We start from the raw sequence: 23721 nt of genomic DNA on the forward strand, positions 1-23721 counted from the left end.
AGGGCCTTCATGTCCAATCAACAGTCCAACCTGCATTCCTTTCAGGATCACATCGAGGGTTTCTCCATGAGCCTAATAACAAAGACACATACATCTTAATTGACTGTTCCAAACTTGAAATGAAAACACGACAAATTGCAAGGTCATCATTTTTTCAGTCATTATTGCAATTCCTAAATTAACAATAATACTTAAACAATACACAATATTGTAACAATGAGCATTATATTGGCTATGGCAAAACCTCAAATTAAGCGAGAGAAAAGTAAATGTATAATATATAGTAATATAGTGACTTACATCCAGGGGTTAAATTGGGCCGGGGCTGTCCGGAGCTAATCCCCGGCACATAGGACGATGCTCTGACATCATCACCCTCGCAAATTTGTCATATACAAAAAACTATATGTTAAAACTTGTTTCGTTCTTAATATAGACTATATTTAGGGTCAATATGTGTTGACTTTACTTTCAAATAGCAGATCTCTGTGACCGGATATCGTTTTTTGGCTTAGTGAGCGTGTGTCTCTGCTCCGATCAGGAGTTGCAGCCCGCAGCCCCCCCCGCCCGGACGCTGCTCCTCATTGAGGAGAGTCTGCAGCGGAGGCGCGAAACCACGCGACCCGTCCTGTAACACGGAGCCCGTTTCCTAAAACAAGCTAAATGTATGTGTGTGTGCATAAAGCTGAGTTCTGATCGGTCATAATAACATCGACTTTTGGTGATGATTCAATCGTTTACAGTGAAATGTACAGCATACTTTTGGCCATAATCTCGCAGCCCTATAACAGTGTTGGGACTAACGCGTTACAAACTAACGCGTTACTGTAACGCAACTACCTTTTGCGGTAACTAATAACGTTACTAGTTACCTATTCCCATTCAGTAACGCCGTTATAGTTACTGTGATTTAAATGGGTGCGTTACTGCGTTACATTATGTGGTCCAACTGAACCGAATCTCCGTGCGGATGTAATTTACAGGCGAACAGTGTTGGGCAAGTTACTTTTAAAAAGTAACTAGTAATAGTTATAGTTACTGCTCTCAAAAAAGTAACTAGTTACTTTATTAGTTACTAAATTATAAAAGTAACTAGTAACAAGTTACTTTACTTTACTTTAAAAATAATAACAATACAAATCCAAGTTTTTGTGTTGTTCTGTGGCACAGTAAGACTAGTTTTATAGCCCCATGTACATTAGTTAGGTGCTTCAGGAGATTGGCATTGCTGTTATTCGATGTGGACAATGCTTTCTGTCCTGCACACAGTTTACATTTGACCGTAATATTTTTTGCGTCCTTTATCCCCACAAATTGAAAATAGTGGTTATATCTCCAAGTTGTAAATGCGCTGCTGCTCTCGCTGATACTTGCATCTGCCATTGTGTGTGTGTGTGTGTGTTAGGGGTGGGCGGATCGATCCCAAAATATCGATACATCCGATATTACGTTACGTTTCAAAATATCGATACTAGAGCCAATAGGATCGATACTTTTATACTTTTTTTTTCCCTCTCCTCTACTCGTCAATTTAATCAAAAACTATGTGCAGACGAACACAAGTAAATGAGGTGTGATTTGTGCCAATGAACGAACTCACTGAGCAGACAATCGTGTCGATCGTCGCCTACCATGCCGTGAACTATGCCGCGAGAGAAGTAACGTGACAATCTCGTCGCCACCCCTCTCGTCTGAGAAGCTACGTGACGTCTGCGTCTGAAGTTACTTTACTTTGGTAGTTATCACCAAATAACCCAGTAATGTTACAGAAACGTTGCTGTTCAAGCTAGAATCTATTTCAATATAGTTTTGGTATTAAAATAATGTTACACCTCTTGTATGCCCTGAATGCAAAAACAACCACAGACAAGAATATATATTTTTAATTATCAAAATGATAACAAAGGCTGAAAAAACAGGAGAAGCCTGTCTTCCCTTGGTCTCCAGGAGAAAACGCCACTGTATATCACCAAGTTTTCATATAGTTTTGTGTGTGAAATAGATCGCTGCAGTGAACACGACTTTATGTATTTGTGTATGGTTTATTTGATTTGGAGGGATGCAGTATACATAGAAGTTCAGAGAAGAGGCAACCCCTATATATTGTTTATTTCATTTCATTTTGGCACCATGGCAGAGGCAAATATAGAGTTAATGTGCGGAGATTATAATGTCCCGTTTACTAAAATATGTATTGTTTTATGATGTTTAGTTGACAAAATAGTCACTGTGCTACATTTTGTTGCACTCAAGCATACATCTGAAGACAAGAGTTGTGTCCCCCTTTGGCCACAAGGGGGAGTATATATATATTGTATATATATTTTTTTTGTATAGATGTTGCAACTATACAGAGCTTTGGCAATACTATATGTAACTGAGGTCATGCTAATAAAGCTATTGAATTGAATTGAGTATACCTTTTAGTGAGCTGTCAGGAGGAAACAAAGGTTCGCCAACACATTGCACTTTAATGCTGAGAAAGGCTGTAAAAGACGTGAAACGATGTGCTGCAATGTCTGTGTATTTTTGAAGAATGCCAAGTAAAGGAAGAAAGTAATAACTCGCACTGAGTCTTAATACATTAGTTTATTTCTATTATATAGAAACACTATCCAATGATTTATTATGTTTGTGTTACACACACACCATTACTGAATTCATTCTAAAACCAAGAATAACCTACATACAACAATAGGGAGCCCTGGCTCAAGGACGGACAAAACAAGGACACCACACATGATTATTTTCCAATTACAATATATTTATTTAAAGAGAATAACTCAATTGTGATATCAGTTAATCAGTAATGTGTGTAGCGTACGGGTGTGTGATGTGTCAGCAGGGCCGGACTGGGACCATAGGTCAGGCCGGGAATTATACACCCAGCCAGGCCACTACCAGTTTTGTTTGGGGGCGTTTTGCTGGATGTATCGTCAATATTTACAACGTTGCTGCCCGTAGTGATAGCCCTACTGTTTGAATCTACTACTTAAATAGAAACATATGGACATAGGATATTGTTAAAAAAAAAGTGTGCATATGTATTTGGGACCCTTTCCATGTGAACATGTTTTATTTGGGGGTGGACCTCAAATGGATTAAACTCTGATCAATAACTACAGTAACTTATTGAGAGAACATGAACATAGCTTGCTTATACTGTTGTCATTACATTTCCTTTGGTTTTGTTCAGTGTTTTCATAGACATAGCCTATTGAAACAGTTTCCTCTGTACCTGCCTATTCTGTCCACTGAGCTCTGCCTGCATCTCTCCCTCAGGGTCATCACCATCAGCATCATCTGATAGTGGAACTGAATAAGGAGAACATGTAATCATTACATTAACAACTATTTATGAAATAACATTATTCAAGAACATTTATTATGCCACACTTATTTTATCACTTAGTTGACCCTGTATTTGCATGGCCTAATACCATAATGATTGTCTCCCCTTTAGACAACATAACCATCTCAAGTTATTCACTCACAGTATGAGGGGTTTGTAGCCCCACAGTTAGCTGCAGTCTAACGGTTATATTACATATATTTGCCTTGAGTAACATTAAGGACATGTTTGGGTTTTGTGTAGCCTTATAGTCTCCAGTCACACGGCCTGCCACTAGCATTGGACTGAGAAACTGTTTTGTTGACAGTCGATGTGCACATCAGGCTACAATATAGAAAGAAATGTGGCTCATAATGTTCGCTCACTTACTTTCTGCTTCGTTATTCTATACCATACAGGGGGTTCTGAATAAATCAGTGATTTTAGTACATTTCGCTACCTTTTTTTGCAGGATGGGGGTCCATCCTTCCACAATAATTAACCTTGCCGTCAGTTTCAGTCGGTCCAGTCCACACTAATGTAAACAGCAGCGCGCTGGTCTCGTGAGAAACGGAGAGTGGAACAACCAATCACATCTTCATTATTCTCCCGAAATGTAAATGTGCCCATTCGCTAGTCTGACACTAGACTGTATATATAAAGGTCTGGTCTGACAGGTGCGTGGTTCTCACTGCGCCTCATATCGGTGCAACTTTGAACACCTTCAATATATGTCGCATTACTTGATTTGGCCTGCAGTCACCGCATCTGGGCTGAATTAAACACGTATTATTTTAGTCCTGTGTGTTTATTAGAGGCCATGTCAGCAGGCCACATCATATTATGCCAGCGTTGCGTTCACAAGACATATACAAGCCACAAACTGGCAATCGAAATATGCTACAACCTGAGGGACAGTGAATGAGACACACAGACACAGACACACCCACACACACCTTGAGGGAGGGAGGGACAGGTGATCGCCGTGCAGCAATCAGCTGTTCCCGAGCAGAGAGAGAGAGAGAGAGCTGCGAGACACAACTCTTATTAATCCCCGTACCGGACAATTGTTATTTGTTCCAAATCGGAACCGGATTTCGGTTCCCGACCCTCATCACATCCCCAGCCACAGCCGTGGTCTTAACCGGTCTTGAGTCTCGAGTCCTATAGGTCTGATACAGAGACAATACGAAACCAAATGCAGTCGATTCCGAGACCAATACCGTTAAAAAGTGGTCCTCACCAGGGGCGTCGCCTGGACCTGAAAACATTCGGGGCTTAGCCCACAGTGGCGGAGGCACTACAGTGGCATTTTTTACTGCAACACTCCCCACACGCACACACACAGTACACCCGCGACTGTTACAATGAAGGCTCGATAATCAGCTCACGGCATATAGGCAGGGGTAAAGTGCTATTTTTTATGAGTGGGGGGCTCACCTCCTCTAGGGGGGTCCGATGCTCCCCCGGGAAGATTTTTTTTTTAAATATTGAAGTTAAATGCATCAATCTGGTGCACTTTGAGAGCAAAATGAAGAGATCTATGGATACCTCTCTCAACACCCATATGAAGCAGAACTGTAAACAGATGTACTTTTTCTTTATGGATACTTTACTAATCACTCCCTTTTAAACTCTATTCTTGTTTTACTGCCATATAGTATTTCATAACTGTTTTTCCTTTATTCTCTTTTTTTTAATAACTATAATGATCATATGAAGGTGTGCCGTGGAAATAATCTTTTGAATAATTTGTGACCAAACCGTTTGAGACCCACTGAGATAACTTAGACTAAAGTTAACTATCTAAACACTCAGAGAGTCCTTTAGCTCACCTGAGTCTCTCAGTCTGAGAGGAGAGGACTCTCCTCCAGCTTCTTGTGGAACAAACAGCTCCTTATGTCCGTTAGTGCAGCTAGCTAACCAGATGCTAACAACAGGTCCCTGCTGACACCGGTCCCTCCCTCCCTCTCTCTCTCTCTATCACACTAAATGCGCTATTGCCACACACACACACAGAGCCGAGCTTGAATGACACAAGCACACGTTTATTTCCATGCAACTCTCTGATTGGTCTGGTGTCATGCCTCTGTTGCATTCACTGAACACAGGAAATTACAGTGCTGCCGTTCTCTCTTGTGTCATGATGAGGTTCACGTAAAGCACGGTTAATGTATTATATTATTGAGGGAGAATTGTCCGGGGCTACAGAAAAAACATTCGGGGCTAAAGCCCCGGATGCCCAGGCCAGGCGACGCCACTGGGATTCACACTTGTATTTCCGGATCCACACTTGTGTTTTTCAATGCACACACAAATGTGTTCCGTTTCATATACATGTAAATAAAATCCAAATACAGAAAAAAGTTTTACATATGTGTTTTTGATCCTCACATATTTGTTTTCCGTTTAAAACCGCTGCACCTACAAACACAAACCGCTTTCTGTGCATGGATCGCTGTGCATTCGTGTGTGGGTTTTTTGAGACTCCTCTGACGGTGACCCGATTCGTACTTGTAATTTTTTCTATCTATAGCCAATCAGATGTCTCCTCAATTCTAAGCCAATCACATGAGCGTGCCCCCACGAGGGTAGATTTCTTGCGTTCATGACGTAGCGCTTCATGTACGCATTTTGCGCTGTACGGAGCTGACAGGTCCATGGAGCCTGCCTGCAGGCGCTAATCTCAGGACACCTCCACTCTCAGTACATTGCCACTTTCCGAACAGGAAATGCATGCAAATACAAGCCTTTATATTATTAAGGTACAGTGCCACTTTCCGAACCATTAATGAATGCTTGTGTACACAAAAACGGCAGGCAAAACCGTTTTAAATGTGTGTTTCCTGTATGGCGAATACAGCTGCTTTATTTATGTCTGTATGAAGTTGTTGTGAGTGTGGAGGGAGCAGCTACAGGTTAGCTTAGCCTAATCGATCAGTGCACTACGAAGCCAGTGCTAGACAGTGAACTGTCAACGGGGGGAGCCCCGCCGGTCATTATCGGCCGATATTCACTCTTAATAGTTTGATCGGTGCTCTCTATAAAGGCCGATAAGGAGAGCTGGATCTGATCGATATGGACATAAACGCGAGTGAAGTTTTAGTGAGCTGCATGAGAAACTGACGGGCTGTCAGGAGAGAGGGAGGGAGAGAGGAAAAGAGATGATCCTTACTCCCGTGTTAGCCATATCCGGTCATAGTGCGGTAATTACCTGCTAACGGAAACCCTGCTACACAATTCTTCTTCTAGTTATTATTATTATTGAAACATGACCGGTAAGTTTCAAATTTGTCCGGTAAAATTAAATTCTGTCCACGGAAACCCTTCTCCGGACAGCGCAAAATGCGTATATGAAGTGTCATGAACGCAAAAAATCATACCCTCGTGGGGACGAGCTCATGTGATTGGCTTAGAATTGAGGAGACATCTGATTGGCTATAGATAGAAAATATTACAAGTACGAATCGGGTGACCGTCAGGGGAGTCTCAAAAAACCCACACACGAATGCACAGCGATCCATGCACAGAAAGCGGTTTGTGTTTGCAGGTTCAGAGGTTTTAAACGGAAAACAAATATGTGAGGATCAAAAATACATATGTAAAACCTTTTTCTGTATTTGGATTTTATTTACATGTATATGAAACGGAACACATTTGTGTGTGCATTGAAAAACACAAGTGTGGATCCGGAAATACAAGTGTGACTCCTTTTGCGGATCATGAAATACAAGTGTGAATCCTTCTGTGTGCATGTGTGCATTATGAGACTGTTCTGAGCCCATATATCTGTGCTGAGTGTGCTGACTTTTCGTACAATGTCCCACTGTCTGGCTACCTGCATAAAGTCAAGTGCTCGGCGCAGTTGTCGGCTAAATGTCGCTCCTCTGTTTTCATTGAAACAGCTCCTTATATCCGTTAGCGCAGCTAGCTAGCACCAGATGCTAACAACAACAACACGTAAGGTGTGTCTCGCTCGCGCCACACGTACACACACCCTCCCGGTCCTCCCGATGGCCAGTCCGGGCCTGCCGGTGAGCGTGGAAGTGTGGTCTGCCACAAGCGGGCGGCAGGAGCGGGGCTGTCAGCATCAGCTTGTAGATGGTATTTTAAACTCGATGCGCTCTGAAACTACGGGGCGCCCGAGGACAAAAAATACACATGCGTTAATCGCGTTAAAATAATTAGTGGCGTTAATTTTTTTTTGCGTTAACTTGACAGCCCTAATTAATTCACGATTACAACTATAATTTTCCAGATATCTCAAACTTTTCATTGGGACAGCTGCTTCCCACATTTCCTGAAATGTGTTACCCAAAAATGTAACTTCCTTATAGTACTGCTACTGCAGTTTATTAACACCTAATCTATATTAAAATGTCTACTAGATCTATTTCAGAAACTTGTGCACATAATTATTTTCTTGAGTCAAAACATTATTAGGATCTGTGAAGCTCTGCCATGTATTTCATAACTCATTATATTCATGTATCTTCAATTCTGGTCCACTTAAAGAACAATGTTAACCTCCCTAGCAGTGCGTGGAACCTTGGGTGTACGAACATGTAACAATCACTCCTTCCTTTGTCAAGGATTTAAAAACAGAAGTAATTTCATCAATGGTTTGTAGTTGAATTTAGGAATTATCACTTATGGTAGGTATGTTTTTACTTTTTAACATCTCTAAATTTCAGTTAATTACTAATTAAATGGATGTCCATTAGGAGGTGGTGACGCTTGTCTTTTAAAGTCATAATCTGGTGCCGTGCGCTCCCTGTGAAGCTGCAAGTAAGATTTTAAGAACCACTGCAGGGTGGGTTGAGTGACCCATTCTCCTTATTGGTTGTCAATAATATGCACCTTTACAATTGGTGATCCAAGGCCCCACATGTTTTCCAATTATATTGCTTTTTCAAAATTAAATGTGCTGTTTTTTATTTTAATTTAATTTTAAACTCTACATTTTGGACTACAAACAACAGTTATTTCCCCATAAAAAGTTCTCCTGTAGTAATATATGCTACAATGGTGAAACCAATACCTCAAATTGAAATACTATATTTTGTTTAGAACTAGCTTTCCCTTCAACATGACCTATATAAATAAATATTTGTCTGATTTTATAGAGTGGTTACTAAAACTCTCCCTTTAAACTGTAGATCAATACTGTAACAAATTAAAACACTACCAAATTCACACATGAATAAAAACTCTAAAAGAATAATTTGTAAACATGATGGAAAGATTGAAGAATATATTCAACTCTGTACTCCTAACTCCAAAACACCCACTGCTTAAAGTGTCGTGAATATTTCCATCATGTCTCCCCCTTTATCCCACAGTACCTTTAGTGTGTTTTAGGATTATTTCCTCATTTTACTTTCCTCTTTACTGCTATTTTTAATTTACCAATTGATTAATTCATGTGTAATATAACTTTTTATCATTACTTATTTATCAAGTCAATTCAATTTCTTTAAATTTGGTTCTTTTTTATGTGCGTTTGTGAATAAGTGTGTTTATGTGCAAACTCACTCATTCCGATTGATTCCCTTCCCGTCTCTCTGGTTTATCTCGAGCCGTGACCCCGGCCTCCTCACATTCTGCTCCACCAACTCCTCTGATTCTGACTTCTCCCCAGTCATCAGCTGTAACTCTTTTATGCAGCCATCTGCCCAGTTACATCTGCAGCCCCCATCATGCCACTGTTCTTGTACTGCTTTGATTTAATCTCCTCCTTCACAGTCTCTTTGCTGTTTTATGGAGCTTTGGTTCTGGCTGCCACAGGTGGAGATTGTTCTGGATGCAGTTCTGGATGCAGTCTTGTTGGTTCAGCTGTGGTTCTCTGTCTGTTCGATGGAGAAGGAGGAGTCTCCTGGCTTGGGTTAGGTCTTTGTTTGCTCAGGCGGATCGGGGTCTTAGCCGTCTGATACAGAGGGACAGTCCAGGTCTCGGGACGCATTACCTATAGAAATTCTAGCACACTGAGGTTAAATAAATCCAACCCTTTCCACTCTGTCTTTTTCTAATCATACTATCTGTCTTGGTTGTTAAATGCCATCTTAACAACAAAATGAATGTCTCCTAATGATATTACAGAACTCCTTTTTATAAATTATTTCAACCATTTGTAACATATTTACTCAAAACAACTTTTTCAGTAAACCATTTTCTCCTATAAAATGAAATACTCACATATTTCAAGCACCATATATTTCACACACTACAAAAAGAAAATCTCCATATATTCTCTGTTAATTTAAATCCTACTGTTACTTAGAACAACAGTAAAAACCAGCAGAAAGCATACTAACAGACCACAACAATGTCAATTGACTCAAGAGTAGGCCTATGTTTTCTTTCTATTATAATTATTAATATTATCACTTTTAGTGAACACTTATTCGTATTATCTAAATGCCCTGTCCTTAATCCAGACATGCAAATTGTTTGAGTGTTTTCCATATCTGTTTACACTCTAAAGATTCTTTAAATTATGATGGATTAATTACTAATTCCTTTTGTACTTCTGATCAAAATTATTTATGTGTAATGCTTTAAATATACAAATATGTGTTAAATGTAATAGTTCTAAGTTTGAACCCAGTGGTTCTAGTTCTGACTGAAATAATATACAATATGTCCAGCAGATGGAGCCAAACCTTAATTTACCATTAGTCTCTGTTTGTTTTGTGCCACACCCTGCTGGCCACCAGATGGAAGCACCCGACCAGGAATGAGCTTCACTTCAGCCACAAATACTTCTGACTCCTTTTTTTTTTTTTTTTCCTTCACTCACATAAGCTTTTTCCAAACTTTCTCATCTATTTTTCTGTTCTTTTACACCAAAACAACGTACAAATCTATATATTTTTTTATATTTTCTGAGTGCAGGATTTGTAAAATGAAAATAACCTTCAGAGCAGGGTTTGTTTTTGGTAACCACTCAGGATTTATTGCCAGAGGTGGGAGAAGTTCAGATCTTGTACTTGAGTAACAGTACCAGAGTGTAGGAATACTCGGTTACAATAAAAAGTCCTACATTCAAAATGTTACAAATAAAAGTACAAAAGTATTAGCATCAAAATATAGTTAAAGTACCACCTGCAGAGGGATCTAGATTCAGGTGTTCTTTTCCCCTTAGAGACCGCCTCGCTGCACATTATCCCTTGCATAAAGATAGATTGTGGGTCCCTTATAACATGCTGTACAGTGGAAATAAACATTCTGGTCACCTCAACATCAGGGATCTTGTACATTAAACTCCTTCTGAATCAAACCGTCACGGTAGCCTTACCTTACTGATCCCTCTTAAAATAGAAAAAAACACGTTACTTTACCAGCAGAGAGAAAATGGATTATTAAATGATTAATGTGACTAATAAAGAGCAGTTTGATTATTAAGTATTATTCTGTTGATCGATGTCATTACATTTGGTGAAAAGCACATAATGACTTGTTTAAGACTCGTTTTGTCAAAGTTTAGGACTTGGACTTGACTTGAACTTGCCCATCCTGACTTGAGACTTGACTTGGACTTGAGCGCAAAGACTTGAGACTTGACTCGGACTTGAGCGCAAAGACTTGAGACTTGACTCAGACTTGCAACACAATGACTTGGTCCCACCTCTGGTTATCGCAATGCTGCAGAGCTGAGACCCAGGGCAGCTATGGTGCACGAAAATGCTAATGTTTCCGCCTGTATGGAGGCTTTCGGGGTGGCTGAAGAGTGGGTTGCGGAGCCCGCTAGCACCCAGAGTAAAGCACCGAGGTTTAACCAGCAGTGGTCGTCTAACAGAGCTAAACCTGTACAAATGAACTCCAGAGAAGTCATCTGCCACAACTGCTCTGGTGTGGGGCACATACAGAGGAACTGTCCCTCTTCCCGAAAACGCAAACACCATGCAACTAATAACACTCCAGCTCCTGACTCAGGTACGGTGGTCCCATGCAATAAAGGCTCTGATGATGACATGAGTATCCAGATACTGATACAGGGACATGAACTGCGTGCTCGGAGGAATGTACTCCCCCTCCGCCACTTCAACGCCATTCCTGTTGAATCGAGGCCTCAAATCCAGCCATCCATCGTACAAGTGTTACAACGCATCGGTGCTGAGGGCATCGCTGTCCGAGGGGAAGTCAACCTGCCAGTTCAAGCCGGAAGCAAGGTAACCAATGTGAACTTTATTATGGCAGACACAGCTGAAAATACAGAGGTTATCCTGGGGCACCCTTTTCTGCAGCAGTCACATGCTCACTTGGACTATGGTCGCAGGGAAATCACCCTCTTCGGTGAGAGAGTGCCTCGCTCAAAATCCAGCAGACAGCCTGAAGTGCACCTCGTCAGGGTATCCCGCACAACAGTATTGGAGTCAGGGTGTGATTATGTGGTGCCTGGTACTGCCCGCCTCCGCTCTGCTGTTAATAAAGGTATGATGCTGACCCCCACTAAAGGCTTTACTGAGAGACAACACGTCCTGGCAGCCCGTGTTGTTGTACAGACCCGGCATTCCTCCAACATTCCCATGCGGATTTACATTCCTGGTCCTGCATCTGTTACTCTGAAGAGAGGGGTGGTGGTCGGAGTTCTTCAGCCAGCGGAGGTGTTGGGAGAACTGGATCTCCATCCGACCAAGTCCCCAGTAACATCAGACCCCAATGACTTTCCTGTTATATATGTGCCCAGTCATCTACAGGACATGTATGCAGAGAGCTGTGCTCACCTGTCTGAGGAGGACAGAGCCGGGCTAGCTCACGTGCTACGGAGGTTCGGTGATGTCTTCTCCACCGGGCCCACTGACCTTGGCCACACCAGCTTAGTGCAGCACGACATACAGACTACTCCTGGGCAGCCTGTGAAGCAGCGGCCACGCAGAATTGCCAGAGACAAACAGATTGCTGCAGATCTGCAGGTACAGCAGAGCCTGGAGTCTGGTGTAGCTCGTCCCAGCAACAGCAGCTGGGCTGCACCTATTGTCATGGTGAGGAAGAAAGACCAAAGCCCGCGATTATGTGTGGATTACAGACCCCTTAACGAAAGGACTATTAAAGATGCCTATCCCCTGCCACGTATTCAGGACACTCTGGACACACTGTCCACTGCCAGGTACTTCAGTACACTAGACTTGACTTCAGGCTACTGGCAGGTGGAATTGACACCAAGGGCCCGCAAAGCCGCAGCTTTCTGCACTCGCAAGGGGCTATTTGAATGGAACGTCATGCCCTTTGGACTGTGCAATGCACCGGCCACGTTTCAGAGGCCAATGGACAGAGTATTAGCGGGATTGCAGTGGGAGATCTGCTTGGTGTATCTCGATGACATCATCGTCCTGGGGCGGGACGGTTCCGAAATGCTAAGCCGGCTCAGTGAAGTGTTCGCCAGGCTACGAGGAGCTAACCTGAAGCTGAAACCTTCAAAGTGCTGCCTTTTCCGGGAGAAGGTGGGTTACCTTGGCCACATTGTCTCAGCCCGGGGTGTGTCTACTGATCCAGAGAAGGTGAAGAAAGTGGCAGAGTGGCCTACGCCTCGTAACATCTCTGAGGTACGTCCGTTTGTGGGTCTGGCATCATATTACAGACGCTTTGTGGAAAACTTTGCTCCGATAGCTAAACCTCTTCACGAGCTGACCAAAACGTATGCACGATTTCATTGGACAGAGGAATGCCAGGAGGCATTCACAGAGCTGAAAGGACGACTGTCAACAGCTCCTGTCCTAGGCTACCCCCTTGATAGCGGCGAGATGCTTCTCGACACCGATGCTAGTGACTGGGGAATCGGAGCAGTCCTCTCCCAAATCCAGGGGGGTGAGGAGAGGGTGCTAGCCTATGGAAGCAGGAGGTTGTCAGCCACAGAACAAAACTATTGCACCACCAGACGCAAACTTCTGGCAGGCGTGGAGTTTGCCTGTCACTTAAACGACACCAGCATAAGGGTTTCCAGTGTGACCTGACAGACAGTACAGCTGAAGTTGCCATATATACTCCCACAGAGCAACCTCTAGTGGGGGTAGCTGAGCCAGAGTTTCCTCCAGTGGGGGTAGAGGATGCCTGCAGTGACAACAATAACAACTATGACCTGCTAAATCCAAGCATCAACTGGGTGAGTGATATTCCCAACACCAGCTTATTCTCTGGTTGGACTCAAGAACAGCTGAGAATGGCTCAGGAATCTGACCCTGACATTGCACCAGTACAAAAGTGGATGGATGAAGGGAGAGGCCGGCTGCCATATGCAGACATAGCCCACCTCAGCCCCGCTACCAAATCATACTGGGCACAGTGGAATAGACTTTACCAGAAAGATGGAGTGCTAATGAGGACATATTATAGCACTGAAGGAGCAACGTTTTACCCCCAGATTGTGCTGCCTCATATGTTCCGCAGTTCAGTGATGGAGCAGATGCATGATGGTCCTGTGGGAGGCCATTTTGGAGTAGAAAGAACTCTCACACGCCTGCAAACCAGATATTTCTGGTATAACATGAAAGACGATGTCACACTCTGGTGCCGCACCTGCCCCAGCTGTGCTGCTAAAGCTCGCCCGAAGAAAACTCCTCGAGCGGCTATGGGCACGGTGCAAGTCGGTGCCCCCATGGAGAGGATTGCAGTTGATGTGATGGGCCCTTTAAATGAAACAGAGAGACACAATAGCTACATACTAGTAGTGCAAGACTACTTCAGTAAGTGGGTAGAAGCCTATCCAATCCCAGACCAGCAAGCATCCACGGTGGCAGAAAAGATCGCTTCGGAGTGGGTGTGTAGGTACGGAGCTCCCCAGTGCTTGCACAGTGACCAGGGCACACATTTCGAGTCAGCTGTTTTCCAGGGGATGTGCGCGCTGCTGTGGATTGACAAGACTCGAACTACCCCATTTCACCCACAGTCTGATGGACAGGTAGAGCGCTTTAATGCCACTCTGCAGAAATCCTGGCTACTACTGCAGACAGATGTCACTGGGACTGGGATCTCATGATTCCTTATGCGCTCATGGCTTATAGAGCAACTCGACACAGCTCCACCGGATTGACACCAAATATGATGCTTTTTGGAAAAGAAGTCACTGAGCCAGTCGACCTGGTCGCTGGTTTGCCACCTGACAATGACAATATCGACAATAACACCCCCCCTCAATATGTCATGAAACGGGGGGTTACGTATTGTAACCCTAGTTATATAAGCACAGGCGGAGCCCTCTACTGGACTCTATGGGTACTACTCTCTATCATGCTGTGCGTGCTTTCACCTACTGAATTTACGTAAACGTAGCCGGCCAATCGGGGCGAGCCTACCTGAATGCGCGCGCAGGCCCACAGTATATAAGTCGGCTAGACCTGCCGCCCCACTATCCTATACACCAGGGGTCGGCAACCTTTTTGATATGAAGTGCCATTCTAAAAAAAAAAATATGTCAGCGTGCCGACGATCGTGAATTATCAACGGGGGGGGGGGTTGAAGAGCTCGACGAAAACACTCGTGAAAAGTGATGTTTAAAACTCAGTTAATGGGGCTCATTCACTGGCGCTTCCACAAACAACAACCAACATAATTGTTACATTCAAATGAAGTAGCCTACATTATTCAAGTTTACATTAACTTTGGATAATAACACGGGAGAAATGAGCGGAAGCGCTCTCTTTTCCTCTCTCCCCCTCTCTCTCTCTCCTGACAGCCTGTCAGTATCTCATGCAGCTCACTGATCCAGTAATGAGTGACAGTGAAGAATAAATATATTTATAACAAAGGTAGATAAAATAGCTAAGTGTGTTAGGTCTAACTCTTGTGTGTTTTGCTCCGCTCACCGGTCCGTCACAGCGGGTGGAGCTGCAGGATTTGTGCTTCACACACGTTGCAAACCGCTATTTTATTGTCACTTTCGGACACCTTAAAATACTGCCAGACTGGTGAAGCGATTTTGGCGAGCTTGTTTTGCCGCACACAGAGAAAAGTGTCATGTATGTTACGTCTCGCGATCTGCCTTTTTAGAGAGCACCGATCGATCGGCAGAGAGTGAGTATCGGCCGATATCGATCGCCATGCAAAAACTGCGGCATTTTTACAGCTCCTTATGGATAATGCAATTTGTGAAGTGCTTTCCTCTGTGGTGAAACTATCAGCACTGCATTACGGAGGAAAGCGGCAGAAAGTCGCCTGGAGTTAAAGAGAGTGGGGCTGCGTTGCGTGCATGGCTTCCTTCTGCAGGTAACGGGGAGACGCGCTCTGGCGGCGGTCTCGTTCAGGATCCGAAAATAAAATAAATATTTTGTACACTTATTCCACTTATTCCTAGTGTGCCACTGGTTACGGTGCCGCGTGCCATTGGTGGCACACGTGCCAGGGGTTGCCGACCCCTGCTATACACTCTTCAGCGAGCGGACTAGGAAAGACAGGGCCCCAGGTAGAGGGCTCCGCCTGTGCTTATATAACTAGGGTTACAATACGTAACCCCCCGTTATATCTCACACAGGCTCCGCCCTCTACAGGACTCTATGGGTACAGTGGGCGGAGCCCCGATGTATAAACGCCCTGTCGTCCAACAACATCGACCCACCACACTGTCCCTGACCGGCTTTTGGCTAACATCCACTGCATCCCCACTTCCTCCCATCCGGTTGTAACCGTGGAGAAGTCGGGGCCGCAACTTGGATAAGGCACCCTCACACCTCGTGTAGAGTGTGCATGGAAAAAATTGTGCGGAGACTCCGTCTGGAGCCTACCGCGCACCATGTTCCCCAGGTCCCTCAGGAGCATGGGAAAACATAAGTGCACTACGTCCCCCACACTCACACACGCTCCGTGTAGAGTGGGCATGGACAATAGTGAGGAAGGCTCTCCCCGCCTGCCCATAGGCCAGACATGTCCAGGAGATAACATTTTATGAAGGGGCCTGGCGTAGACCAAGAGGCCGCCGTGCATATGTCTTCTACACTCACGCCGCTGAATAAGGCTGTTGACACAGCCACAGCCCGTGCTGCTGCATACACCTTACTTGTGGAATGAGCCAGCCCCCTGTCCACCAGTATCTGTAAGTAGGTAAGAATAGCGTGCACGACAGAGGCTCTAGACTCCTTCCTTCACACCATCGCCGGAATCCCGCCCACTTTGGCCTGTAACAAGCTGTGGTGGATTCTGCTCTTGCTGCTTGGATAGTCTGAATAACGTTTATCAGACAGCCCCACCTGTCTCAGCCTGTCCCTCTCAGGAGCCAAGCCTGGAGAGGTTGGCCCAGAGTGGGTAACGCCCCTATTGCACCTGCTTCCTGAGACAGCGCTCCCCAGACCTGAGGAATCGCCCAGGGCTGGCCCACCATCATCTGTGTTACCCCCGCGTACCACGGCGCCAGGCGGCCATCTGGGGCCACCAGGATGATTGACAGCTGTTCCCGCCTCACCCTCTCCAGGAGGGGGGGGATAAGGTGCAGCGGTGGAAAGGCGTAAAGCAGCTTTCTTGGCCATGGCTCATGTGCAAATGTGTCGACCCCCAAGGGCGGGTTGTCCCACCGAGCCAGGGAGAACCACAGGGCACAGTGGCTGTTGCGCCGATTGGCGAACAGGTCCACCTCTGCTCTACCGAACTGAGTCCAGACCTGCTTCACCACCTCCGGGTGAAGCCTCCACTCATCTGGCAGGGGTCCGCCTCTTGACATGAGGTCGGCCCCCCTGTTCTCCCGTCCCGGGATGTGCAGGGCCCTTAGAGACAACACAATCTGTGAAACCCACAGCCACAGGTTCTCTGCTGCGGTCAACAAGGCTATTGAGCGGACTCCGCCCTGCCTGTTGATGTACGCCACTGTGGTGCGGTTGTCGCTCCTTACTAGCACATGTTTGCCCTCTATTAAGGGTTTGCAGTGCTGTAGGACCAACATCACTGCTTGCAGCTCCAGGAGGTTGCTGTGCCGCGCCTCTGCCAGAGGCCAGCAACCACCCACAGCTCTCTCTAGACACGTCCCCCCCATCCTGTCACTTTCTTTTTCTTTGAAGCGTCTGTGAAGACTGTGATATAGGAGGTTACCTGCCCCAGTGGAGCTCCCCTCCGCAGATTCTCTGGGGACCCCCAGAATCGGAGGTTGCTCTCTACTGAGGGGGGGGATGGCCACCAGACGTCGTTTGTGTCTTAAGATCTAAACGAAGGCTGGTAAACCACCTCTGCATGCGATGTGCATGCAGCAGTCCGAGTGGCACTACAGAGTGAGCAGCCGTCATGAGACCCAAAGTCTGCATGATGATCAAAGCTGTTACCGTCGCCCCCTGACGCAGCCTGCAGACTGCCCGCAGCAGGGATGCCTGTCTGCTTTCTGTCAGGGTGACACGTAGTCGGCCTGCATCGAGCATCACCCCCAGATATTCTACCTGCTGGTGAGGTATGGGGGAGCTCTTCTTCCAATTGACCGCAACTTCTTTTTCAACCCAACTTGGTTAGGTGTAGGATCAGTTGGGCTGTGTGAAACATTGGCCATTCCCTGGACCTGGCCATGACTATGAGGTCGCCCAGATAATCGTCATAATGCCGTCTCTTTGAAACTGACATTATGGGGAAATGTGGAATGTGGAGAGAGATGACTCTTACTACTCTGGGATAAATGCAATCGTTTTTACTGAATGCATTTTACACACACATATCACTCTCGAACTAGAGTTACACTACGTAACCCACTGTTCTTCTGCGGAGGTCCCTGAACACACCGCGGCCACTCTCACGGGGGGGGGGGGGGGGGCGCGCGTCGTCATAATGCCGTCTCTTTGAAACAGACATTATGGGGAAATGTGGAATGTGGAGAGAGATGACTCTTACTCTGGGATAAATGCAATCGTTTTTACTGAATGCATTTTACACACACATATCACTCTCGAACTAGAGTTACACTACGTAACCCACTGTTCTTCTGCGGAGGTCCCTGAACGCACCGCGGCCACTCTCACGGGGGCCGCGCCTCATAATGGGTGTCCAATTAACATCGTATGAAAACGGCCTTGCCGATCTCAACGAGACATTATGGAAAAATGTGGAATTGTGGAGAGATCCCCACTCTGGGATAAATGCAATCGTTTTTACTAAATGCATTTTTCACACACACATCACTCTAGAACTAGGGTTACTATATACGTAACCCACCGTTCTTGCAACAGGGCCTCTTTTCGACTTTGGAGCCACAGCTAAGAAGCTGTAGTATTCTCTGGTGGCCTACTCCGCTGCCAAACCTTCCATAAAAGGGAGTTTTGGCAAGGGGCCTGACACAGAAAAAGGGCAGATTTTCTACTGAGGTTCTTGAAAGCACCGCGGCAGCTCCCGTGGGGCCGCGGCTCTGACAAATGCCATCTCTTTGAAACATTATGGTGAAAAGTGGAAATGTGGAGAGAGATGACTCTTACTCTGGGATAAATGCAATCCTTTTCACTGAATGCATTTCTCACACACACATCACTCTCTTGAACCCACACAGTGCTTTGACAGCACTACGGTTTATTCCACTCACGTGCACGCGCCCACCTGCTGGCTCCTATACTGGAGTTTACAGAGGGGGCGGGGAGTGTGGGACAGTGTTCTTTCCTCTGGGGATGAGCAAGAAGCAGCCTACTCCTCACCCACGTGACCAAGGAGATCGATCCAAAGAGCCCTTCCGTAAACACGGGGGCTCCCAGGAGATCAACACGATCCTTTTGAAAAATGCCATGCGGCGTGATCCCTCACCGGGATATCACATGGCAGACAACGGCGGCGGCCACGATCAAGCTACAAATAATCGCTCTGATCTGGTGAGGTGGGGGCATCTCCGGCAATGAGCGAGATGCCCAACACACCCGTGTTTATCTGCAGTCGCCCTGTAACGCGGTAGCGTGGCAGAGCTCTTTTCAGCTCCCTGCCCAGCCTGCTGCCCGCTGGGAGCAGCTGCGCTCCGCCGCCATGGTCATCACCTAGGGCGGTGGACCTCCATGGACCGAACCCGGAAGTGCCCGACAACGGCAAACGGAGCCATCCACCCCGCTGGAATGGCGAACGTGAATGGCACCGCCTCATCCATATCCTGGTTCCCCAAACACTCTAACAGAGGTGGTGGAGATCGGTACCCGCGATCAAACCAAGGCAGGTGGGGCATGGCCGAGATTCCAGTAATGGTGAGTCCATTTTTCGTTTCTTCTAATCTTCTAATCTTCGTACGTTTAACTCTTCGGTTGTCAGCTCGTCTGAAGAGAAAAAGGATAGTGGGGCGGCGGGTGTAGACGCCTTATATACTGTGGGCCTGCGCGCGCATTCAGGTAGGCTCGCCCCGATTGGCCGGCTACGTTTACGTAAATTCAGTAGGTGAAAGCACGCACAGCACGATAGAGAGTAGTACCCATAGAGTCCAGTAGAGGGCGGAGCCTGTGTGAGATATAACTGAGAGAACGTCTGGAGCTGTCTCACCAGCTGGCACGAGAAGCTCTTGGGAAATCTGTTGAGCGAGCTAAAAAACAGTACGAAAAAAACATTTGTCAAACCCAACACAAAGTGGGAGATGCAGTATGGCACCTGATTAAAGGCACCAAAAGGGTTAAAAACAAGGTACGAAAGTTTCTGCCATCCTACGAGGGCCCTTACTTCATTGTAGGCATGTTGGATGACCTGATCTATAGACTCAAAAAGAGCCCCAGAGCCAAAGTCAAAGTTGTCCACCATGACAAGCTCAAGCCTTACTATTCCAGGACCCCATTAGACAACAGCTGGGTGTTAAAAGACACAGAAGCATGGGCGCCTGTCAAGGTGCCGCCCCCTCAGCCAGACCTCAACTCATCTGACACAGTCATCGGGCCTCTCCACCTGTGGGACCCCCCATCAGACGCAGAGGATGCAGCTGTGGAGGCCCTCGAGGACCCAGGTTCTTCACCGCCAGTTACGCCGAGCAGCAGCTGGTTTCATGACAGACTTCCTCGGACTCAGCGCCCTTCCAGGGCCCCGGCCAGTGGTCCCCTACGAATTTCCACCCCTCTACAGAGACCCCAGCGACTCCACAGAGCTCCTGACATGTTAGGTGACTGGGTCAGTCACTAGGGTTTGTTAAAGTTTAACCTGAGTCAGGGTGTCAGCAGGTTTGTTCCTAACTCAGTAAAAAAAAAAAAGTTCCAGAGTAATTATATGCTCTTAAAGGTCCCATGTCATGCTTTTCCGGTTCTTAACCGTCCCCTTGTGTGTTATGAAGGTTTTTATGCATGTAAACGGTCTGCAGAGTCAAAAACCCTCAAAGTACACCCTGTAGCGAGTAAAACTCTAACACAGAAAAGACCTCCCCAAAACGCCTCGTTGGAGATTTCATATTTTCTTCCTGGGCATCGTGACGTAGGGATACCCAGTAGCCACGCCCAGACCTATGACGCACCCTCTGCCAGCTGAACATATATACTGTTGGAAGCTCAGGTTAAGATAAGATAAGATAAGATGGACCTTTATTAATCCCCGTGGGGTAATTCAGTTGTACAAAGCAGCAACAGGGTAAGCGTGAAAAAACAGGACAGCAAAGATTCACACAGATTAATAAAATCAAAAATAAAATCAAGAATTTTTTTTTTTAATAATAATAATGATAATAATAATAAAAGACTATGAAATAGGAGATGAGTAAAAATAAGAGTAAAATAACTGTCAGCATATATACATATTTGGTCATCTAAGTTATGAAGTACGAAATGAGTTAAAGTGACAAGTGAAAAGTGAAAAATGGACATCTGTACATATAAATCGACATATCTATCTACATATTTGGTCTACTACTAATGTATTTACATGGGTTGTGGAAACAGTGTATATTTATGTCCAGTGATTTTATTTTATTTATTTTTCATTATTGACCCCTTGTTGTGCAGCCTGATGGCTACAGGCACAAAGGACTGTCCGAGGCGCTTGGTGCGTTGTTGTGGAGGGATGAGTCTGTGGCTGAACGTACTCCTCATCTTCACTAGCTCTGCAACAGCGGTAATTAAAGTTTAAAAGTCTCAAAAATGCTACAACTACTGTCACAAACTGGATGAATGTGAAGTATTTTGTTAAAGGAGGATGAAAGCGTAATCAAGGAGCACGATTGGAGTGACTTTGATGGTTATTGGACTCAGGATTAATTCATTTGGATTCCCGCTGTATCGCCACGTGCTGAAAAGTGCTATATAAATAAAATTGCCTTGCCTTGCCTTGCCTCGCTGTATGAAGAAATTAAAGGACGGCGCAAGTGGAAACAATTCACAAAGGGATTAAACTGTTTAAAACACATGCTCAAAGTAAGCCAGATTTTGCCGATGTGTTTATGTGGATACAAAAGTCGTAAATAATCTACAAAATGGAGGAGACCGATCTGATCGGAGCAACTGTGACAAATAATCTGAAACCGGCATGGACAATGACTATGTTTTAAAAATGCGCTTATCCAGAAAAGCCTGGTTTGGACACTTTACGGGCAGAAGAACCATTTCTATTAAAGAAAGAATTATACATTTCTGTCTTTTATGCCTATAATAGCTACTAACTTGAATTTTTATTCAAATTAATTAATCAATTATTTTTTATATGTTATTGTAATGTAGAGACAAGGCTTTTAGTGACAATCATGTATTGCGTTACAATTATATGTAAAAAAAAATAAATTGATATGATCTGATATTTGGCCTCAAATCATCTGAGGCCTGGCGCCCCCCCTGCGATCGTTGGCGCCCCCCCAAGGCGGGCGCGCCCCCCAGGTTGGGAACCACTGCTCTACACCAATGTTTTCCTGGTAAGCAAACTGTAGAGGGTCCATGGAGTCACACACGAGGTTCAGTTCAAAACTGTATCCAGTCATGCCAATGAGGGTCTGTTTCCTGTCTTGTGAGGGGAAATCTTCAATGTATGCCTTACCGAGGGCAGAACCACGACGAAGTCAGTGGTTGACATTTCTTGTTAACACTGTTCCTTCAGATGTTCGAGCCGGTATTGTACTGTGTGCACGGCATTGCAGCGATTCATGCCGGATATGTACAGCGTAGGACACTGAAGGACGATGCTGTTCCTACTTTGTTTGGACCAGCGGGAGATTCGGGTACACAACCTGTAAGTATCCATTGTTGTTTGTGTATTTATGATGTTTAAAACAAACAAGGTATCTACCACGACTGTTTAAATGGGTAAACGTTTTTCGGGCTGCTAAGCCATTGACTAAGCGCTAACTGGGCTAACTAAGTTGCTAGCGTTTCCATATATCAACTCCAATGTCAGCAGATGGCCTTACATGTATCTCATAGCAGGAGAATGTCTGCATTCACACACGAAATACTCATAGACAGTATACTCCGGGTGATTTACCGTACGGTCAGTACATTATAGTTGGCGTTCCTAGCGTGTATGCTACCGAGCTACTGTTCCTAGCGTGTATGCTACCGAGCTAAACGAGAAGGCTACCATGACCTAGACATGCTAGGGAAAACATTGTTTTTATGCCAGCAACAATGAATGACCGAACGTAGCAGACTACCCGTATAAGATTGTGAATTGTGAATTGTGTGAATGCAGACATTCTCCTGCTATGAGAATTGTAAACATGTTCTTGCTAGCCTAATATGAACCACTAGCTTTTGTTCATAGTGTAGAATGATCGAGGGTCGAGTATCTTTCACGACTCAGGTTTATTATACAAGTCAAGACATTACAGTAGGCAGCAACATGACAACTGGCGGGCTTACTCTGAAGTAAAGCAGTCCTTCACCTGCCGTAAAGCAAGTCGCAACACTGTCGTAACAGCCTTAACTCAGTATGCATTGTATGCATATGTGACATCTCCCCTTTTTTCCTAGTTATTTAATCTTAAATAACTGTAAAGAGCTTTGACCGATTAGTCAGAGCATCATCCTGTAATAGTAAACAACAGTCAAACTGTGATAACAAATGTTCATTCAGTCGTACTGACCAACCAAAAGTGTCCTATGAATACAGGTTAACTTCACAGATTATGTTAATAAAGATGGGTAACCAATACCTTCAGTAGTGCTGTAACAAAATAAAATTCAAGATGCAAGTTTTCTTTTCTAAACATTGCAGCAGTAATATCACATTTGTACATAACATTCACAATAAACAGAACTCAAAATTCAGCAGACTCAGAGTCCACCTGTGTTTCCCTATTCATTTTCTCCCCCCCAAAGGCCATAGATGTTTTTTTTTCTTATTCACCCCCAGAGGTCATTGTGAAACACCCAGAACACTCCTGTCTACAGGTCCAACCTAGTGGCCGGCTTACTGACACGGCCAGACCTGGTCTGAACACGTCCTGGTGTTGTTGTATGGGTTGTCACCTCACTTGGTTTCAGGGTAACAGTCTCTGGTGTGTTGGCGCTTACAGGCTGGGAAATCGCCACAGCACTCTCTGCTGGTGTTAGTGGGATGTGCTGTGCAGGTCG

The sequence above is a fragment of the Trematomus bernacchii genome, unplaced genomic scaffold, assembly GCF_902827165.1.
Source record: "Trematomus bernacchii unplaced genomic scaffold, fTreBer1.1, whole genome shotgun sequence".
Taxonomy (NCBI): domain Eukaryota; kingdom Metazoa; phylum Chordata; class Actinopteri; order Perciformes; family Nototheniidae; genus Trematomus; species Trematomus bernacchii.